Here is a 6504-nt window from a genome sequence, read left to right on the forward strand (position 1 = left end):
AAAAAATATTTACTGAGTGCCTACTAAATATGCTTCTGATGGTGTGCTTGGTCCTGGGGGCACCACTGGTCACCAAGAGTCACAGTTCCTGTAGCCATGAATTTTTCAGGCAGAAGAGACATACATTAAGAAGGGAGCTCTATGAAAGAGAAGTTCAAGATTACTTGGGGATGTATAATGGAGAACACAGGCTTCCCAGGTGGCCCAGTGGTAAAGAATACTGTCAATATTCATGCTGCTAATGCAGGAGAAGCAAGAGACAAAGTTTTGATCCCTGGAGGAGGAAATGGTAGCCCACTTCAGTATTCTTGCCTGGAGAATCCCATGGACAGAAGAGCCTGACAGGCTACAGTTCACAGGGTCACAAAGAGTTGGACACAACTGAAGCAGTAAGTATACACACACAGACACACACCAGAGAACACAATTCAGTGGACTAGATGCTGGATACTGTTGTCCTGGGGGTGGTATTGAGACATTTTTGGCTGAGACCCAGAAAAGAGTGAGATATGCACCTCACAGGTTCTTGTCTTGGGCTGGATATCAGGAGGACCCCTGGCAGGTGCTAAGTGCTGGATCTGATAAATGACAGCTTTTCTTGCATCTGAGGCTTTTAACTACCCCAGTACCTTATCAAGGCACATCTGTTACTGAAAGGTGTTGGATCCGGCTGCTTGCCACTCAAATGCCAATAAACCAGCCAGATTGGTGGAAAGTAAATTTCACTTTATTTCAGATGCTGGCAACTGGAGTGGAGGGCAGACCTCTGTCCAAAGGCCAACTCCCCCAACTGACAGTCAGAGGGGAAGAAATTTATAGACAGAAGGAGGGGGCTACATGCAGAAACAGCATAGTTATCTCTGGTAGATATTTTGAAACTGATCATCAGTGGTCAGACCAGCACCATCTTGGTTGTTTTAAGTGCAGCTAATCTTCAGTTCCAGGGTTGGTTTGTTTCCATTTCTTTGAGGCCAATTTTTGGAACTGTGGCAGCTTATGTCACAGTTATAGTCTGGTCATCATGTAATTATTAATGACTTCTTCCACCTGGTAGGGGATTTCAGTATCTGTAAGACAGCTCACAGGAATTGGTTCAGAATATCATCCATAGCTCTTGTGAAGGAACTAAAAGCCCTTAACTATGTTTGATGACTACATTATCATCATTTAGTCTCCTTGGAATGTTTCCCTTTGTTTCTGCATGTTCTTATTTCTCTGATTAAGCTTTTTCTTTGACTAAAGCTTTCCACAGACAAAAGGAGGCAGAGGACATAGCGGGAAGACCACAGGGTCCTGCTGTTCCATCCTCTCACTCCCTCTGGCCCACCTCTAAAATAGGGACTTCCCACCACATGACTTTGGAGACACTTGTAATTCCTATTAATGCTTACTGAATAAGTGCTTATTTCAACAGTAATTAAATACATTTTTGTAGTGATCTTGCACCTCTGTTAAAATGGAAACTCCATGAAAGACGGAACAAAATTTGTTGTTTTACTGTTTTATTCCCAGAACCAGTTAGATTTGCATGGTAGAAGAAAAGATATTCTTTAATTTTAGAAATAGATAATACCACCCAAATAGTTTCATGGACACTATTACATTGCACAGAAGGTGTCCCGCTCTTCTAAACCATTCATGTCTTCCTTCTTGGAATCCAGCATTTGGGATTCTCCTTGGCCACTTAACTCTGGTTCTCTGTGGTCATTAGTTACCTTTTTATATCAACAATAAGCATAACTAAAGAGCTTCCCAGATGGCACTAGTGGTAAAGAACCTACCTGCCAATGCAGGAGATGGTAGAGATGCAGGTTCTATCCCTGGGTCAAGAAGATCCTCTGGAGGAGGATATGGAAACCTACTCTAGTGTTCTTGCCTGGAGAATCCCATGGACAGAGGAGCCTGGCAGGCTGCAGTCCATAGGGTCGCAAAGAGCCAGATGTGACTGAAGTGATTTAGCACACATCCAAGTATAACTAATCCTGGATCTTGGGTCTCTTGAATCTACACAAAGATTTCATTTTGTGGCAAGAATGAATCTACACAAAAGACATGGCCTGGCATTGGTAGAGAATCCACACACAAATTTAAAAAGTCAGAATGGAACTGGAGGAATTAACCTACCTGACTTCAGGCTCTACTACAAAGCCACAGTTATCAAGACAGTATGGTACTGGCACAAAGACAGAAATATAGATCAATGGAATAAAATAGAAAGCCCAGAGATAAATCCACGCACATATGGACACCTTATCTTTGACAAAGGAGGCAAGAATATACAATAGATTAAAGACAATCTCTTTAACAAGTGGTGCTGGGAAATCTGGTCAACCACTTGTAAAAGAATGAAACTAGAACACTTTCTAACACCATACACAAAAATAAACTCAAAATGGATTAAAGATCTAAACGTAAGACCAGAAAATATAAAACTCCTAGAGGAGAACATAGGCAAAACACTCTCAGACATACATCACAGCAGGATCCTCTATGACCCACCTCCCAGAATATTGGAAATAAAAGCAAAAATAAACAAATGGGACCTAATTAACCTTAAAAGCTTCTGCACATCAAAGGAAACTATTAGCAAGGTGAAAAGACAGCCTTCAGAATGGGAGAAAATAATAGCAAATGAAGCAACTGACAAACAACTAATCTCAAAAATATACAAGCAACTCCTACAGCTCAATTCCAGAAAAATAAATGACCCAATCAAAAAATGGGCCAAGGAACTAAATAGACATTTCTCCAAAGAAGACATACAGATGGCTAACAAACACATGAAAAGATGCTCAACATCACTCATTATCAGAGAAATGCAAATCAAAACCACTATGAGGTACCATTTCACACCAGTCAGAATGGCTGCAATCCAAAAGTCTACAAATAATAAATGCTGGAGAGGGTGTGGAGAAAAGGGAACCCTCTTACACTGTTGGTGGGAATGCAAACTAGTTCAGCCACTATGGAGAACAGTGTGGAGATTCCTTAAAAAACTGGAAATAGAACTGCCTTATGATCCAGCAATCCCACTGCTGGGCATACACACTGAGGAAACCAGAAGGGAAAGAGACACGTGTACCCCAATGTTCATCGCAGCACTGTTTATAATAGCCAGGACATGGAAGCAACCTAGATGTCCATCAGCAGATGAATGGATAAGAAAGCTGTGGTACATATACACAATGGAGTATTACTCAGCCATTAAAAAGAATACATTTGAATCAGTTCTAATGAGGTGGATGAAACTGGAGCCTATTATACAGAGTGAAGTAAGCCAGAAGGAAGTAAGCCAGTATACTAATGCATATATATGGAATTTAGAAAGATGGTAACAATAACCCGGTGTACGAGACAGCAAAAGAGACACTGATGTATAGAACAGTCTTATGGACTCTGTGGGAGAGGGAGAGGGTGGAAAGATTTGGGAGAATGGCATTGAAACATGTAAAATATCATGTAAGAAACGAGTTGCCAATCCAGTTCGATGCACGATACTGGATGCTTGGGGCTAGTGCACTGGGATGACCCAGAGGGATGGTATGGGGAGGGGGGAGGGAGGAGGTTTCAGGATGGGGAACACATGTATACCTGTGGCGGATTCATTTTGATATTTGGCAAAACTAATACAATTATGTAAAGTTTAAAAATAAAATAAAATTAAAAAAAAAAAGGCAGAGGAACCAGAGATCAAATTGCCAACATCCACTGGATCATCAAAAAAGCAAGAGAGTTCCAGAAAAATGTCTACTTCTGCTTCATTGACTATGCCAAAACCTTTGACTGTGTGGATCACAACAAACTGTGGGAAATTCTGAAAGAGATGGGAATACCAGACCACCTGACCTTCCTCCTGAGAAATCTGTATGCAGGTCAAGAAGAAACAGTTAGAACTGGACTGGGAAAGGAGTATGTCAAGGCTGTATATTGTCACCCTGCTTATTTAACTTATATGCAGAGTACATCATGTAAAATGCAGGGCTGGAAGAAGCACAAGCTGGAATCAAGATTGCTGGGAGAAATATCAATAACCTCAGATATACAGATGATACCACCCTTATGCAGAAAGTGAAAAAGAACTAAAAAGCCTCTTGATGGAAGTGAAAGAGGAGAGTAAAGAAGTTGGCTTAAAACTCAACATTCAGAAAACTAAGATCATGGCATCCAGTCCCATCACTTCATGGCAAATAGGTGGGAAGCAATGGAAACAGTGAGAGGCTTTATTTTTTGGGGCTCCAAAATCACTGCAGATTGTGATTGCACCCATGAAATTAAAAGATGCTTGCTCCTTGGAAGTAAAGCTATGACCAACCTAGACAACATATTGAAAAGCAGAGACATTACTTTGCCAGCAAAGGTCCATCTAGTCAAAGTTATGGTTTTTCCAGTAGTCATGTATAGATGTGAGAATTGGACTATAAAGAAAGCTGAGTGCTGAAGAATTGATGCTTTTGAACTGTGGTGTTGGAGAAGACTCTTGAGAGTCCCTTGGACTGCAAGGAGATCCAACAAGTCAATTCTAAAGGAAATCATCCCTGAATATTCATTGGAAGGACTGATGCTGAAGCTGAAACTATAATACTTTGGCCACCTGATGCAAAGAACTGACACATTGGAAGATCCTGATGCTGGGAAAGATCGAAGGCAGAAGGAGAAGGGGATGACAGAGAATGAGATGGTTAGATGGCGTTACTGACTCGATAGACATGAATTTGAGTAAACTCCAGGAGTTGGTGATGGACAGGGAGGCCTGGCGTGCTGCAGTCCATGGGGTCTCAAAGAGTCAGACACGACTGAGTGACTGAACTGAACAGAGGGCATTCTGCTATGTGAAATAAGCCAGACAAAGACAACTATTGCATGATATCATTTATATACAGAATATTAAAGAAAGAAAAGGTCAAACTGATAGAAACAGAGAGTAGAAAAGGGATTGCCAAAGCTGGAAGCTGGGGGAAATAGAAAGAGGTTGGTAAAAAGGTAGAAACTTTTAGTGATAAGATGAATAAGATCTGAACCTCTAACATACAACATGGTAACTGTAATTGAAATTTAACATTGTATTATATAATAGAAAAAAACTAAGAGAATGTAAGTTAAATGTTCTCACCAAAAAACAAACAAACAAACAAAAACAAACCAGAGATAAATATATAAAGCAAGGAATGTGTTAATTAACTCAATGGAAGGAAATCCTTTCGCAATGTATGTCAAATCACCATGATGTATACTTAAAATATCTTTTATAATTTGGTATGTCAGTTATACCTCAATAAGTCTGAAATTAAAAAATGGGATCTCATGATCGAAAAAGCACAGTTATTGTGTTGACAAGATAGAATATTTAAAATTGAGATTGTACTGGAAATTCTGGGAATATTTCTTTTTGGGACTGCTCTGAAATAGTCTTATTTTTTAGGATGCTTGCCTGAAATGACTGTGTTTATTGACACATACCCTTTTTTTTTTCCTTTAAAATACATATAATTTCTTCCCTTTGTCCATGAAAACATTTGAATACATTTGAAACAGTGTTCTGTGTGGGTTAAATGTTTGTTCATTGATTTAGTCCACAAGTTTTTAATGAGATTCTACTAGGAGTTAAGTAGTATAACTTCTCATGAGCTGCTGAATTTCTCTAAATCTCAGTATTCTTTTTTTTTAAATTTATTTATCATTTTATTTTATTTTTTGGCTCTGCTGGGTCTTCATTGCTGTGTGGGCTTTTCTCTAGTTGCAGTGATCAGGGGCTCCTCTCTAGTTTCAGTGCGAGAGCTTCTCATTGCAGTGGCAGCTCTTGCTGCAGAGCACAGGCTTTAGGGTATGTGGACTTCAGCAGTTGTGACTCCTGGGCTCTGGAGCACAGCCTTAACAGTTGTCACGCATAGGCTTAGTTGCTGCAAGGCATGTGGGAACTTCCTGGACCAGGGATCGAACCAGTGCCTCCTGCATTGGAAGGCAAATTCTTTACCACTGAGCCACAAGGGAAGCCCCAATCTCAGTATTCTTACTGACAAAAAATTATTGTCTCGGAGTTGTAATGGAACAAGGCGTGTGGAACTCTAAACACATTCCAGTTATGCGAAGAATATCTGATCCATGCTAGGATCCCATAGATGCTTAATACCAGAGAGCAAAAACCTTGATTTTAATTTTGGTAAACCTTTAGAGCTGTAAACCAGGTCAGGACAAAGGTTTATGCTTTAAAAATAATACGTGAGCTTCTCTTTTTCTATTTTTGTGCTCTCCTTCAGGAAGTTATGTTAGGCAATTGAAGAGAGTGTGCTTTGATATTTTTAAAAAAGCTAAGAAGACAATTAATAAAAAGCTCTAGGATTTAATTCTTGGTCCTAAATAGTAATCTGAGATTTTAAAATCTGGAAATAAAAAAGCAAGCGTATGGTGTTTTAAAGTACAGTCAGCAAATAGCATTATTCTAGTTTCTGATCAATATCTGGGCCCAGTAGCTGCTGCTGGGTTTTAATCACCAATAAGTTAAGCTTC

Source organism: Bos grunniens, chromosome 23 (assembly GCF_055505025.1).
Source record: "Bos grunniens cultivar Pamir isolate PY7600 chromosome 23, Bosgru_T2T1.0, whole genome shotgun sequence".
NCBI classification, from domain to species: Eukaryota; Metazoa; Chordata; class Mammalia; order Artiodactyla; family Bovidae; genus Bos; species Bos grunniens.